The sequence below is a fragment of the Tursiops truncatus genome, chromosome 15 (genome assembly GCF_011762595.2).
Source record: "Tursiops truncatus isolate mTurTru1 chromosome 15, mTurTru1.mat.Y, whole genome shotgun sequence".
Lineage (NCBI taxonomy): Eukaryota > Metazoa > Chordata > Mammalia > Artiodactyla > Delphinidae > Tursiops > Tursiops truncatus.
This window is the reverse complement of record NC_047048.1, coordinates 21,281,777-21,298,528: the sequence shown is the minus strand read 5'-3', so window position 1 is coordinate 21,298,528 and position 16,752 is coordinate 21,281,777. Positions and strand designations below refer to the sequence as shown.

The 16,752-nt window shown below is 38.0% G+C and overlaps 1 long non-coding RNA gene across 1 annotated transcript in view; it reads left to right on the top strand.

Annotated features, from left to right (window-relative positions):
- Positions 1 to 96: 96 nt before the first annotated feature.
- LOC141276477 (uncharacterized) overlaps positions 97 to 16,752 on the top strand; it is a 47,691-nt gene continuing 31,035 nt past the window's right edge. Inside the window, exons 1-5 of the long non-coding RNA XR_012326080.1 lie at positions 97 to 492; positions 4,180 to 4,354; positions 5,769 to 8,497; positions 11,834 to 11,984; positions 14,261 to 14,343. This is a non-coding gene — a long non-coding RNA (uncharacterized lncRNA). The remainder of the gene's footprint in view (positions 493 to 4,179; positions 4,355 to 5,768; positions 8,498 to 11,833; positions 11,985 to 14,260; positions 14,344 to 16,752) is intronic.

Here is a 16,752-nt window from a genome sequence, read left to right as displayed (position 1 = left end):
CCAAGCCGGCTCCTCACGCCGCAGCCGGGCCCAACGTGGCACTTCGGCAGAACCCTCCCAGACCGGGGCTGCGATTCAAACCCCCGGCGGCGCGTCGGCCAATCGTGAGCGGGCCGCCGGCCGAGCGGCGGCGACGTCGTCCAATCGCTTCTCACCACAGGCCCGCGGTTCGCCCGGGCTCAAGGGCAAGCAGCCAATGGAGACTCCGAAGGAAACAAAGGAGGCGGGAAAAGGAGAAGGGGTGCGGCCGAAGGCCCCGCCCCCTCCTCTGCTTTGAGTCACTTCTGGGCGTGCGTTCGGGTTGCTGGGGTGTAGAGGTGGCGGCCTCCGCGGCCCCTTTGATGGATGTCCAGCCGATGGACGGGCTGCGTGGGTGTGAGGGGCAGGAGTCCGGCCTCCGAGCAGTGGGCGGTTGCGGACGGGAGGCGCGAGGAGTGCCGGGACACCGAGGTCCGCTGCCCTGCCGGCCCCTACTGGTCTTTTGACTCCCAGGTTTGCTCTGCTTAATGCGGGGAAATTGAGGGTCGGTCGGAAGTTTAGAGCAGTTAGCTGTTTTTTCCTTGATATCTGAGCCTCTAACCCACTGAGAATTTGTACTCACTCCCCCTGAAATGGTGGGCCTCAGACCTACCTGAGTATCTGGGGGCAGGAAGGGGTGCAGTTGAAGCTAACTGCACAGTTAAGCATCTGAAGTCATGACGTTGCACCTGGAAAGAAGAGAATGCAGCCCGAGCACTTGATGGCCAGCAGGGCAGTGAACGCTGTTCTCCACAGACAGTAACAAAATAAATACGGCTCATGGGTTGTGGCTTTTACCATCATCGTGCAGACAAAGCACAGAAATTCTAAAGTAGGGTGACAGACCAGAAGGTCAATGTTCTCAGCCTTGATGTAATGGTAAAGGTACAGCTGACAGAAGACAGCTTAGAGTAGAATGCCAGCCAATAAACTTGGAAGAGGTAATAAAAGAGGAATGGTAAACTCACAAATCCTTTTCTTCTGAATCCAGGTATACTAAAAGGTAAAATGTAACTGATCTACTTTTTATTGCTAGGTTAAGAAAGAAGCTAGGTCCCCTGTGTAGCTTGTACTGCCCTGGTTGTCAATATTCTGGTAGAGATATTATTAGCCCAGAGCCAAAAGACAATAACTAAAACCAACTATCTTAATTTACAAGTAAGTCACTACAGAGAAAGCTCTTTGGAAAGAGAGATGATTGGATTTAGGATTTGCTGATGGTGATTTGTGGAAGCTGAAGGGCTGGAATCATGCCTCTGACCTTCAAGAGACTCATCTTTCACAGCCACTAATCTGCAAGATTGAAAGTGCTTTTTCTCCATGGCAAAACTCCTTTTGACTCCGGGTCAAATGGGAAACTGTATTGAAATGCCCTTTAACATTCTTCAAAAAACAAACACAAAACAACAACGAAAAAGAACGGTCTGGAGAATTAAAGTTATTGATGATTTTAAATGGCAACCCCCCCCCCCACAAAACCCCACATACCAGACTTTATGCCTTTTAGTATTAGTGTGTTCTTTTTAAGGACACTATTTGGGGAAACGTTTTCCCCCTGCAAAAGCTTGAACAAAAATTGCACTGAAAAAGACAAGTTAGCTTCCAGTGCTAAAAACCCTGCTTTGGAGGGGTTTCCATCATTCTTTTAGAGTCTATAGTCATAGCTGAGAAGCAATCATAAGCAGCCTCTTCAGCAACATTATTATTTGGTTTAGTAATAGGTTAGTGAATAACAACCCAAGCTGATTCTAAAAGGAGGGTTTTGGGTTTCATTTAATAATTCACCAGTATTTTGTGCACCTGCCCACCCTAATCATTACACCATTTTGCTACTTTTAAACTCTTCTGTATAAAACATTTTGTGTTACAGAAGAACCAGTTTCAGAAATCCTTTATTCCTGGTTGTAAAGATACACTATTCTTGTTCTTTGGTGTTTTGTTGCTATAGTAAAATCAGGTAAGGAGAGTTTTTAGATAGTAGTGTTGGCTTTAAAAAGATTCTTAAGTGGTGATTTTCAGTTTGATACCTACTGAAATAAGTGCTTATTACGATGAAAATAATCTAAAGCAAAATACTGATAGTTCCTTTTGCGGATAGAAATAAGGAAGATTTTTACTTCCTCCTCTCAATATATATAAACAGAAGTTTAGGCTATGGAGTTTTTTGTAATGTTATTAAAACCTTATATTCACCATATATATATATATTTTTATATATATATATATCACATAAACCTTATGTTTCAGACAGGGTGGGTGCTTAACTCAAAATCTTTAAAAAAATTTGAACTCAACTAAGCAAGCTTATGATTCTTTGCAAAATTGTGAGTTTATAAATACCTGCCTTCTGACTTAATGATAGATCAGTTCAGAGGGTGTGGCATGCTTCTTGTTTTAGCATGCCTGAAATAAAACTAAGAAAGAGTGCCTAGATTTTGGTGGGCTAAATTTGTATCTTGGCTTTTGGTTCTCCGGACTCCCTTGTTTTTGGCTCTCTTAGTAACCCTGTGGCCTCAGCTTCAATCTTCATTCTCACTTATGCCAAAAAGTAACTCCCTAGAGTGAGGTCTTCAACAGTACTTCCCAGCGTTTTCAAACCTGAGAATTACCTTTAAAGCCAGAAATGTTGGCTGACCTCCACATAATAGTGCTTGTATTTTTCAAGAGTTTGAGAATGCATAATGATAACAGTTCAGGTATTTGTATTGTATCATTACAGCAGAATCTACAAACATTTTAAGAAAGCTAGTACACAAATGGGCAAAATATTCTTTATTCTGTTTACAGACAATGCTTGGTCTGCATATGGGTTTCATAACCTTTTTGATAATTCTAGGGCTCTACTTGCCATAGAATTAAAATCATTCTTGTATCTACCCGATGCAAAATGAAACTCAGGCACTTAGGTAATTTGATCATTTGAGCCAGATACCCACTTCCCCCTTCTAACTTGCTCTCCCCTTCTCTAAGAAATTGGGTAATATAGACTGAGGTTCCTGCTTAATTCCCAAGAATTGTTCAAGCAGGTAACATCTCTCGAATTATCTGAATACTTTTGTTTTCTGCTTCAGTAAGATTTTGGAGACCTGCCCATTATAAAACAGGAAAATCATGGTGTTATCTTTTTTTTTAAATTTAATTTATTTATTTTTGGCTGCATTGGGTCTTCGTTGCTGCATGTGGGGTTTTTCTAGTTGTGGTGAGTGGGCGCTACTCTTCATTGTGGTGCACGGGCTGCTTATTGTGGTGGTTTCTCTTGTTGCGGAGCACGGGCTCTAGGTGCGCGGGCTCAGTAGTTGTGGCTCGTGGGCTCCAGAGCGCAGGTTCAGTAGTTGTGGCGCACGGGCTTAGTTGCTCTGTGGCATGGGGGATCTTCCCAGACCAGGACTTGAACACGTGTCCCCTGCATTGGCAGGTGGATTCTTAACCACTGTGCCGCCAGGGAAGTCCCCATGGTGTTATCTTAAAACTATAGTCAAGATTAAAAAAGCAAGATGAGTCTATACCTACCTCTTGCTTGGTTAACCTTTTCCTGTTTTCCAGTTGGATAAATCAAGTCCCTGAAAGGGTAAGACAATTTGCCAGATTTAAGAGGAACATTTACATCAGAGCAAGGACCAAAATGTGTTCTTTCTATATCCATCTTAGCTTTGGGCCAAAGTTACATAGAATGTCAGGAGGAGATCAAAAATAAATCTCCCACTGCAAGTCTGTACTACTGAATGGACAACTTTATGCTAAGATGAAGGGCTTGCAGCTATTCCTTCTCTTTGACACTTGCTAAAGGATGTCACTTCATTGTTTTTTTTCTGTTGTAACCTCCCAAGTAGGGAGGATAATACTGCCGTAAACACATCTCCCTGACCGCTAGTTAAACATGTCTAAACTCTTGAATATATTTCACTTTTATAAGTTAGAAGAGATACTAAAGATATATTCAAGTAAAGCCACACTCTATGCAAATTAGGGTTCCTGGCAACATCTCACAGATTGTTGAGTGAGTGGATAAGAAAGTAAAGTATTAAATCTCGTTGCGTATTCACAGCTAGTGGTTTTGAACTTTTATTTAAATTAACTAGTGTCCAGTGGGATTTTGCCACTCATCAGTTATTGTATGCAAGCAGTGAATTTTAACCATTTCTTTTTTTTCTTAAACTAAAGGAAGAAGAATTCCTCTGTGTGGAAAATGGCATTTTAAAATATCAAAACCATTGCTTGGGCATTTTCTAGGATAACATTAGGGGCTGAAATGCTAAATTCTATCTTCAATTTCTACTATGTAAAGGCTTTTTTACACCTGTACGAGATTTCAGAAGTGGCCCTTTACCAAGCGAAGGTGAGATGGAGCCCTTGTTGTCCTTTCACCTTAGGACAGAGTTTCTCCTTCCTCATAGTTGTGCCTTGCTGTGGTTTTACAAGGAGCTGATTCCTCATGAGCTGAAAGAGTTAACTATCAAGAAGAGGTTATCCATGTCCAAGATCCTCTGTTTAACGGCAAAGAGACTTTTGAAAGATTGTCAAAACACAACAGCTTTAGAGTTTAATGGGTAAGCTTTTGGTTATCTGGAAAATTCCCTTATGTGGAAAAATTAGAATTATTAAGATATTCTATGTTTTGAAATGACCCATGGTATTCACAAATTTTATTGTAACTCATTACCAATTAGATGTTCAGGATGGATAGAGTTCATGGTCTTAAAAACCCGTATGGTTTATAATGTTACTTGTTTATTACCAACAACAACATCCTTGATCTAATAAGTGTTTTTGCCATTTTGAGATGGCAAACACTAATATTTTAACCTTTCCTAATGAAATTATGTAAAACTGTGCCATGGTCTGTAAACAGGCCGTCACTCTTTGCAGAGGCATGGCTGTGTGCCTTGTGGGGAGACACTGTAGCGTAATGATTGAAAGCACAGACTCTGGGGTCATCTGCCTTGGCTCAAACCCTGGCTCTGTCATTTATTAGCCTGGCAAGTTGCTTAACATATCTGGCCCTCAGTTTCCTTGTAAAGCAGGGATAATAATAGTACCTGCTTCACAGGGTTGTTTTAAGGATTTAATGAAATAATTCATGTAAAAACTTGTTTGCCTAAACACAAAGTGAATGTACACTGTTTTTGAGAGGTAGTATTAGCTGTTATTATTAATATTTCAATATGTACACCCCCTACAGATACTGGAAGCAATGAGCTTTTTTTTTTTTCTCAACTGATCAACTTTGGTTACTTCACATTAATTAAAAATTCAGGGGTCATTTTCATCAGTATAAACTATACTAAAATAATCCTGTGGTGTTGTTTTTTTTTTTTTCTCCTAGATGACTTTAATGATTTGGAATGCTCTTAACGACCCGACTGGGTATTTTCACAACAACTGTTAGGCTGACTGCTGTTCCAATATCATAGTTCTGTTTTGTGTGGCGGCCCTTTATATGCAGTAGCCTTCCTGCTTCCTTGGCTCCCTTGGAAGTACTATCATGAAGGTGACTGGGTTAGTGGGCTTCACCTGGTGGTATCATTATGTGCTTCTGATAGCACGCTTACCTTTGTTCAGCAAGCCCAGTGTGTACTGTTTGCAGAAATTTTCACTAGATATTTCACTAGTCGGCTAATTATTTAAATTATTTTCACTAATTTCACTAGTCGGCTTCAGCTTATTAAAATCAACCAAGTGGCATCACTGGTAGGATCTACCAGTATCCTTTTCTGTGGTCTCATCTCCGATAACATGGAAATTTTGCTCAGTTTTCAGGCCATCACTGTTGTCATGCTATTCTTGCTACTGCCAGCCTTTACATTGGCATGCGCCACGTGAGTCACTTAGAACCTAAAAGAAGCCCTGAGGAAAACCCTTTCTCAGAAACTGAATAGGATCTCCCCTGGACCTCCATCATCTCACTGATGAGACAAATCTTGATCCAGAAAAACTTTCGCCTTTTTCTGACTATGAATTTCTTCCAAGTCTTCCATTTAACCTTCTTCAGTAACTTCATGATGATCTCTGTTGATAATCTCATTCCTAAGGATGTTCTTCCTTCTTCCATAAGCGGCATCAGGCTTTATCTGCCCACAGGTATGTGATGATTCTTCATGTATCTTCCTACAGGGATTAAAGATGTAACTCTTACCTGGCTGAGGAATTAAAAACCTGATTATATCAGTAGTTGGAAAAAATGATTCACATTTATTAAGAGACCCAAAGATTCAGAGTCCCAGAAATTATACAAGATTCTGTAGAAACATAATGGAAACAAGAGATGCAAGGAAAAAAGGAAGGAGCACCCAAGAAAGCTGAGCAATGTAATATTTTAAACATTTAGCTTTTCAATTTTGTTCTCCTGAGCTTCCTCATTTAAACCTCCACACAACTACAGAGGAAAATACATGGCTTCCTGTGAGCCTGTCATTTTGCTTTATCCTGACATTTAAGATTCCTGTGACTGTTACAAGGAAGAAGAGTTACTTGATCATGGATTCCTGAAGCCAGGTTTCAAAAACACTTGGCTAAAAGACTGGAGTCCTAGAATTCCAGAGCGTTAGTAAAATTCCATGGCCATGACCATTATTGTAGAGGGTGTATCCTCCAAAAAATATACCAACCTGTTGTTTATTACACGATTTGGAGAGTTGATGAATAAAATTGCTTCCCTTAACCTAAATATATCCTCTAAAGATATGACTTAATCTAGCCTATGATATGGGTTTTTCCTGTTTTCACAATTAAAATCTGTTATCTATACTCTTCAGAGAATAAGTTATTCTAGATAGACAAGTTTTTACTGTTTACTAACTTTCCAAAAGATTTAAACCATGTGGGGTAGAAGTAGTTCTGAAATGTTCTAAATGTTGCCACACTTTCTTAAGCAAAGTATGAGGGATAGAACTTGCCTTTCTGCCGTTAGCTCAAGGCCTTTATCATAGTTTGGTTACTGTATATACCATAATACTGGTAACTCACATTTTCTGAGTGCTTACCATGTGCAATGGGCCATGCCAAGTACATTGTATACGTTATCTCGTGTAATCCTGACAACTACCTTTGAAAGACCCATCCTGCCAAATGAGAAAAGGGAGGCTCAGAGGCCCTTAGAGCCGTGCACTTTAAGATTCTCTCTCTAAAGTGTACTGTGTTTATGTGGTCTGTTTAGCAGAATTTACCAAATAGAGTAGCATTTTTGGCTTATCAGTATAGTCTCAGGGACTATGTGTACACAGTAAAATGATGCTCCCCCTTCATGGCAGTTTGAGGTTTTTCAAGCTGTTTGCTGACCCAGAATGGGGAGCTGTTTGAGTTCTTGTTTCTACTTGTTATTGTCAGATTCTAGGCTATATATACATTCCCACTTTTAATCATGTACTTGCCTATAGTATCTCCTCCAGGTAAAAAAAAAGTTTGTTAAACTCTTACATAAATTAAAAAAAAAAAAGTAGATAGATATTTTTATTTTTTTGGCCACACCCAGTGGCATATGGCATCTTAGCTCCCTGACCAGGGATCGAACCTGTGCCCCCTGGAGTGGAAGCATAGAGTCCTAACCACTGGACCACCAGGGAATTCCCAATAGATAGATGTTTTTAAGCAGTTTAATTGAGATGTAATTCACATACCATACAATTAATTCACCCATTTAAAGTATACAATTCAGTGGTTTTTAGTATATTCGCAGACTTGTGCAACCATCAGCACAGTCAATTTTATTTTTGTTTATTTTTAAATTTTTTGGCCATGCCACATGGCTTGCAGAATCTCAGTTCCCCGAACAGGGATTGAATCTGGGCCAAAGCAGTGAAAGCCTGGAATCCTAACCACCAGGCCACAAGGGAACTCCCACCACAGTCAAGTTTAGAACATTTCGTAATCTCAAAAAAATGAGTTGAAATAAGGTAGCTTTTTGGTTACGGTTTTATTGAGGTATGATTGACTCTCAAGAAACTACATATATTTAAACTGTACGACTTGGTACAGTTTGACCTACGTATGTACCATGAAACCATCACCACAATCAAAATAGCAGACGAACTCATCGCTCTCCAAATTGTCCTTGTAATCCCTCCCTCTAATTCTTCCTTAGTTTGCATTTTCTAGATTTTTATATAAATGGAATAATACAATACGTACTATTTTTTGGTCTGGATTCTTCAGTCATGTTGCTGTGGTATCAGTATTTCATTCCGTTTTATTGCCAAATAATATTCCATTGTGTGGATATACCACAGTTTGTTTACCTATTCACTTTTTAATGGGCATTTGGTTGTTTCCAGTTTGGGGCTATTACAAATAAAGCTGCTGTGAAAATCTGTGTCTTTTTTTTTTAGATGAATTTTAATTTAATTTTTATTTATTTTTTTATACAGCAGGTTCTTATTAGTCATCAATTTTATACACATTAGTGTATACCTGTCAATCTTTGTATGGACATATGCTTTCCTTTCTCTTGGGTAAACCCCTAGGAGTAGAATGGCTGAACTGCATGGTAGGTAAATGTTTAACTTTTAAAGACACTGACAAACTGTTTTCCAAAATGGTTGTACCATTTTACATTCCTCCCAATCATGTATAAGTTTTCCAGTTCCTCCACATTCTCATCAATATTATATCAGGCTTTTTAGTTTTGGCTATACTAGTAGGTGTGTAGCAGTATCTTATTGTAGTTTTGATTTGCATTTTCCTAATGACTGCTAATGATGTTGAGCATCTTTTTTTTTTTTTGGTGGTACGCAGGCCTGTCACTGTTGTGGCCTCTCCCGTTGCGGAGCACAGGCTCTGGACGCGCAGGCTCAGCGGCCATGGCTCACGGGCCCAGCCGCTCCGTGGCATGTGGGATCTTCCCAGACCAGGGCACAAACCCCTGTCCCCTGCATCAGCAGGCAGACTCTCAACCACTGTGCCACCAGGGAAGCCCTTGAGCATCTTTTAATGTGCTTACTTGCCACCCATATATCTTTTTGGTGAATTATTTGTTTAAATATTTAATTATTTTTTAAGTGAATTGTATATTGTTGAATTGTAAGAGTACTTTATATATTCAATATATTATGTATTCTCAGTAAAGGTGCTTTGTTGGATATATGTTCAGCAATATTTTCTCCCAGTCTCTCTTGGCTATTAAATTTTAAGAGAAGTATAGCCAAAAGATTTCAATGATCATTTTTCTCAAGCCTTCACAGTAACATATGAATCTCTGTTGATCTCAATAAAAAAATCATTATAAAGTGGAAATCCAAAGTTGCCTTAAATTTTATTCTTAATTTCTAAAGAAGTGACACGTATAAATTATTGGGGTAAAAAAAATGACAGCTTGTTGGAATTTGTTGTTATTTATGTGGCTAAGTCACTTTAACACAATACCTGTTGGTTTTGGTAACGAAGGCTAAGCACTGTATTTTCATTTTCTCAGGCTCTCTTCCCAGTGGCTTTCTTTTTGAGGAATTGAATAAATGAAAGGAGAAAAGAATGAGCAAGTGCTTTTTCTCTCTAATAACTGTTTTAATCGGTCTGTGACTCTTCCACATCCCACTCCCCTCCAAGAGGCAGAATAGTAAATGGGTTAGGAGCATGGAGACTGCCAGGGAGAAGTCTGCCTCCCCACTTATTAGCTGTCTGACCCTGGGGAAGTTACTGAAGCTCTCTGTGTCTCAGTTTCCTTCTCTGTAAAACGAGAATAAAAATGGTACCTACGGATTGGAATTATTATGAGGATTAAATGAATTAAGACATACAAAGTACTTAAAATGGTTCCTGGCACAAAATAAACACTCTAGAAATGTTAGCTTTTATTAAATCTCAGTGCAGCAAATATTTATTAAACTTTCACTATAAGCACAGCATTGCCTTTATCTCTGTTTGGATTTAGGCTTCTTTGGCATTTGTTTGCCAACACTTGTTCTGGGACACATTATTCACAAGCTTCTACTCAATAAACACATGAATGGAGAGCCAAAACCCTCAGTTTGTAGAAGGCTTTACTTTAGTAAAAGAAAAAGTAGTCTCTTTTTTTGTCGTTATATTACTCATCATTGACTCCTATCTTTTTTTTTAAGATAATGTTTTTTAATTTAATTTTACTTATTTATTTTTGGTTGCATTGGGTCTTTGTTGCTGCACGCGGGCTTTCTCTAGCTGCCTCGAGTGGGGGGCTACTCTTCGTTGCGGTGCACGGGCTTCTCAATGCAGTGGCTTCTCTTGTTGCGGAGCACTGGCTCTGGGCACGCGGGCTTCAGCAGTTGTGGTGCACGGGCTTAGCAGTTCTGGCGCACGGGCTTAGCAGTTGTGGCTTGGGGGCTCTAGAGCGCAGGCTCAGCAGTTGTGGCGCACGGGCTTAGTTGCTCCGTGTCATGTGGGATCTTCCCAGACCAGGGAATCGAACCCATGTCCCCTGCATTGGCAGGCGGGTTCTTAACCACTGTGCCGCCAGGGAAGTCCCTGGCTCATATCTTTTTACATTGGACAGAAAAGTAATAAGGAACAATTATTAAGTACTTTATATGATGAGAGAGACAGAGACAGAGAAGGGGAGGGAGTGCTAGTGGGAGGAAATGCCTCTTAGGTAAAGTAACTTGTCTATGAATGAACAGCTGATAAAAGTGGCAAAGCTGGAATTCAAACCTAGGGACATCTGATTTCAAAATCTTTCTCTTTCCACTTTGCCACATATTTCTTACATTATTACTTTCTTATATTTTGTATAGTATTTTTGTATTAGAGGTTGAAAACAAGAAGCTTCATTTCAATATGTGGAACTGTGTAAATTTACAATATTATTATTAAATATAGGAATGTAGGGGGGCTTGCTGGGGTGTTTTACATACTTTACCTTATAGAACTCTAAGAAATGCCTTGGATCCCATCAATCACTGAGCCTTTGTTTTAATATTAAAAAAAAAAAGCGCTCTTGTTCCTTGAAAGTACAGAATTAAACCAAAAAAATCAGTCAGGGGGAAAACCCCTTATTTTTGTTAAAGAATATTGGTATTACATCATTGAAAATTCTCCTGTAATTGTAATGTATGCACATTTGGTTAGTGAAAACAGTTCAGGGCTAAATGATATACTTCTTAAAACTGAAAACAAAGAGGATCTTTTAATCTTTGTTAATGTACATATGCATATTTAGCACTAACTTTTTGGTCTAGAACAATGAACTTTTTCATTGGTAGCAAGAAATGCAGTAAAAAAATGTGATTGAGCTCTTAACATGAATCGAGTAGAATTATGAACATATATAAGATTAGGCAGGAAACACAACCAGAAGAAATGTAGATAGAATCATAAACTATTGTTTATCTCTGGTGCTTGATTTTAGGATTAAGAAAGTACATTTCAGACATATTACAGCAAGAAGAATAGTAAGATATTCATTTAACTATTTACTACTGTGTGCTAGGTGAATTCTGGGCTTTAATCCCAAATTTTAAAATCTGAATTTATTTTAGATTTGAGCTGGCCTTTTCACATTACAATAAAGCAATGCTTGTTGTTTCTAAGTGATGGTTCTTTCCTAGTTGGTTTTAGTAAAACCTCATGTTAGTGTGAAAATAAAAATGTATGAAACTGTTTCTCACTTTGTTCATTTTATAGGAAATAATAGCTGTTTCCTTGTTATTTATAGAATATTGGTCAGCTTTTATGGATATCAATGGATAATAACATTTCTAACCATGATAGATAGTATTAGTTGTGTGTTTCAACTGATGTTATAATTCAGAAGCAAATTTATCTTTGGCTGAGAACGTGTATTTCGTTGTCAGGAAGAATAAGCATAATTCATGGGATTCCATCTTAACACGACGCCAATCTGCTTCCATTTCAGGGCCTTGCACTTGTCAGCCAGTCCCGGCTGAGGAAGTTCGGTTACTATGTATCTTGTTTGCATTCTACCTAGAAGGAGCAGCCTCCATTGTCATGTTACTTCTTGGACAGCAATACTATTATTTGTTGGCTCGTTATCTCACTTTTATCATGTAAGTAAATGCCGGTGCCAGTCCCAAAATTACAGTAGGTCTTGCCATTTCCTTTCAAGCAGTGAAACATCTTTGATCTGAAATGTGTTTAACATTCATTTCTAGGCAGAGTCATTATACCTTTCTGTCAAATTGAATGTGAACTCCTTTTTTGCAGAGACTTCTAATGCTAAATTTTGTGGTAAAGTTAAGCACCTCTTTGTAACCTATTAAAGGGCATCATTTAGTAAACGCTGCTGCCAAATAATCATCTTGTCCCCAAAAGATGTTCTTTGCCTTTGCCATCTTGGGAAATGGCTCTACCATCTTTCTAGTTGCCCGCATCAGAGATTGAGAAGTTGTCTTTGCCATCTCTTTCTTGTCTCCTACATCCAATAAGCTACCAATTATTAGTAGTTTTAGCTCCCTAATATGTCCTGAATCCACCCCTTCTCTGTTTCCACTGCCATTCCTTTAGCTCAGGTCCTCATCATCTCTTACCTGGATTTCCATATAGCCTCCCACATGGTCCCCTTGCCTCTAGTCCCCAGTCCCTCCAACCCCTTCTTCCATATTGCTTCTAGAGTAACGTGTCATTCCATTGCTTAACAATCTTAAGTGGCTTCTCATTACTTGCAGGATATAATGCAAATAATGACATATGAGGTCCTTTGTTATGCAGGCCCTGTTTACCCTTTATCCTCATTTCTTGTTACTCCTCCACTTAGAATGAACTCCCTGCCATAGAGAAACATTTTGCAGTGCCTGATTCAACACCTCCATGTCTAACATGCAGCATGCTGTGCCTGGAGAGCTTTCACTGTTTCTTATATGGCTCTCTCCTAGTGTTTCTTTAGGCTGCAGCTCAGGGGTGTGTTTTCTGGAAAGCCTTCCTCTATTTCCTCATCTGGATTGGTTGTCCCTCCTACATGACCCCAATGCCCTGTGCTTATCTCTGCTGTAGCATTTATCCCCCTGTCTGTGATTGTCTGTGGCTCCCACTGGACTGAGCTTATTATGAATAAGGTCTAGTTTCTTATTACTGTGGCCCCATTATCTACTATAGTTCCTGCAAATAGTTGGTCCTTAGAAAATGTGTTTTGGGTGAATGAATTAATAAATCCGACTCCAGGTCCCTGCTGGAACAATTTGAGAAAATTTTCATGAAGACTTACTTGCATTTTGAATACATTGGTAACGGAGAGTATACTAATTAACCCAAAGGATTGAATCTCTGTGAAACTTCAAGATGTTAGAACCCCACATAGATAGCTATTCTATAAATCTACAATAGTGGCCTTGGCTATATCATATTTAAAAGGACATCTTGATAGGGATTTTTAAAATAAAAAATTTTGTTTGCTTTTTTTTTTTTTACTTAAACATACCTCCATTTTTATTCTTCTATCATAACTAAAATGTTATATGTCCTTTTATAGTTCTTAACTTTCCTATCTTGATATCAAGAGATTTCTGTATTGGATGTGCTGTTGAACTAGAAGATTTCTAAATGCTTCTCCAGTTAAAATATATTGGAATTTATATTATTAAATACTTACTACTTATATATAATATTTTACTTAACTCATTTTTTTTTGCATGGAATAAAGATTGTGCAAAAGAAATATAAGAAGATAATCTACCTTCCCTTAGCTTATGGTAAAGAATTAGCAAACATAAGTAGTAGATTATAAATTTAAACTGAAAAAAATTTAAAATATCTGCTATATTTGCCTTCTGTTATCAAAGATAATTTTAAAAGTTATATGTTTATGTGAATGAGAGATAATGGATTCTCATTTCTTCTGTTTTATTGTGCAGTTTACAAAATATTTATGCTGTTTAAAATATAAACCAGAAAAACACCATGTCATTATTACCATGCTCATAAAGCTAGAAAGTTCATTTTAATTAAGGCAGATAAACTATAGGAAATAAAAGGGAAAAAAAGGAAAAATAAAGAGAAAAAATGTCTGATGAATTCATGGCATGTTTTGTTCTTTAGAACCTATCCGTAATTTAAGCAGATTTAATGAGCAGTCATCTGGGAATGAGGAAAAAGCATAGTAAATTTTTCAAAATGTAGTTATTTTATTTTTAAAAGAGAATTATATATTCATAGATATATTTTGGGAGGATAGAAGCGTGTGCCTAATATATGTTTACTTTTGTAGTATATTATTTCATTTTTCCTTTTTGCAAACCGAATGTCTACTTTTATTTGTTGTTTGGTTTTTAAACAAATCTGTGCCTCCTAGTTATAGAATTTTCATTTGTGTATTTAAAATTGTTTCTAGGGTGATTGTGCAAGCTTCTTTTTGCTCATTTAATCTGCCACTAGCTGACATGTCAATGCAGATGTACTGAAGTTCAACTGGCAGTAAGTAATATTTTTTCAAATATTAGCTATAAAAATATCACATGGAGGCAGGACCTATCAGAGTCTCCATATCTCAGTTACATTGCCATTACAAACCACATAACTGAAAGATGACCATAAGAGGCAGCACTGGGAATCAGAGAGCAGAACATACAGGCTATTCATAATTGTTCACCCTGGGCAAGTTTTCTCTGCTTTTGAAAGGACATCATAATTTTTTTATCCCTCAGCTTCACACAGCCAGTGCTACAACAAGGTTAAATCTCAGAAACCGAAGTGAAACCTCAGATAGCTTTATGTTATAATATTGCTGTATGCATTCTGACACTGGATTGTCAGGCAAAATGACCTTCGCCCTGTGACATCACAAGAATTAAAAGTGAAAATCAAAGTCCATCTTATCCTCTTTTACTTGAAAAAGTGTAAGCTGATGACGAGAGATTTTGTTCCTTGGTATGGTTATTATAAACGCTTTAGATCAGCTATAAAATTCACTTGATGGGCAAATATTTTGTGATATGTGCCCTATTTTATGGATTAGAGAGGACTGTATTATTTGAAGACTGGCATAGTCTTTATTAGCTTTTAGAAGCTGCATGGCTTTTTTTTTTTTTTTAATACAACTTAAATTGAAGGAAGCTTTGCCAATCCAGCTTGGTGATTTCTTCCTTATATAATTTCTTTCCTGTTTCAGGGTTTGTTGCTAAGTCATATTTGGAGTGATGAGCAAGGTGGTGAGCTCCTTAAGGTTCAGGACCGTGTCCCTAAGTGCCTAGAAAAATGACCGGCTCAAATCACTTTTTAAAAAAATGAATAAGTTAACAAGAAGAAACATCAGTAAACATCTTATGACCCTCAAATTCTTTTTGAATGAGACTGGGTACAAATGAATAAAATGCCTCAAACAGTCGGAAAGCGAAGGGCACTGACATTTATCAAATGCCAATGTGTGTAAGCACTGTATGGCTTTTGCTCATTCAAGTCACACACCAGCCATGTGTGGTAGAATTATTGACTCAACAAATATTTATTGATTGCCTCCTATATGTCAGGCACTGTGGTCAATGCTGGGGATACAATACAGCAGGTCTTGTAACAGATCCTTTCTAAAACATACTCTCTCCTATGCACATGCTGTATGCTTCTGACTGAATGGCTACTCTTGAAGACACATGTGCTTTTCTGCTCCCATAAGTTATATCCTTACCAAGAGTCAGTACTTTTTGTTTCAAATTGGTTAATGTCAGATGCAATTGTTATTATAATTACAACACTTAATTACACTTATATTTTATAAACTTAGGAAATATAAGTATGAAATGAAAGTTATTTCTATGAACACTAAGTTGAATGCTTTAGAAAAACTTGATAAAGATTAAGTGTAAAAAAATCACTATCAAATCTGATGTGATGAGAACTGTAGATGTTTTGGGGAAAAGTCATAAAAATCTAAAGGTATTCTGTTCTTAGATTGCCTTGTGAACAACTTTAGGTTCTCTCTATGACTGATAGTAGAAACCATAGATCATATCCTATGGATACTATACATGCCAGAAAGATGGCACAACACTTTCATCAGTGGACTTGTACTTAAAGAAAAGGTGGGTGAATGAGTATAGTTAAGTTGAAATAGAATGCTCAATGTCTTATCTTCTGAAAATGATTTTTTGGCTTCAGTCAACTGTCATCCTGATCAGGTCAGATAAGAACTTAATGCAGGGAGCCAAAGCAGGTGTAACCCTTGCCTTTATGGCACTGACGGTCTAGTGGAGGATACAGACAGCAGTTGTATTATTATATTATCATGAAATCATAATTATCCCCATTGTCAGGAAACTAAAACTCTTGAGGGGTTAACTTTCCCAAGGTAAAGTAACCAGCAGATTGAAGAACTGGGAATGACTCTCAAGGTCTTACCATCAAAGCAATCTTCCAATTCTCTGGCCTCATCTTTTCCCTTCTTTCCTTTCCTTTTCTTTTTTTCTTCCCTTTCTTCACCTCCCCTTTTTCTTCTCTTCTTCTTTAGTTGCAAGGTTTCCATCATTAGTTGAAATATGATAAAATTTCAGATTACTCAGTCAATGCACTGGATTTATTTTATGTGACGTAACTAAATTATCAAAAAATGATATGGCAGGATTCTTACAGAGAACATGTTAAAGTAATCCTTTATAAACTTTGGGCAGAAAGACTTAAGTATGAATCCCAGTTCTACTAGTTGCTAGCTGTGTGACTATGGACAAGTTAGTCTGTCCTCCCATCCCGAAAATAGGAGTGATAGTATCTTCCTCATGGGATTGTTGCGGAGCTTAAATGAAATAATACATATTGGTACTGGAGATATTGTGTGTTCAGTTCCAGACCACTGCAATAAAGCAAATATTGCAATAAAGCAAGTCACATATTTCT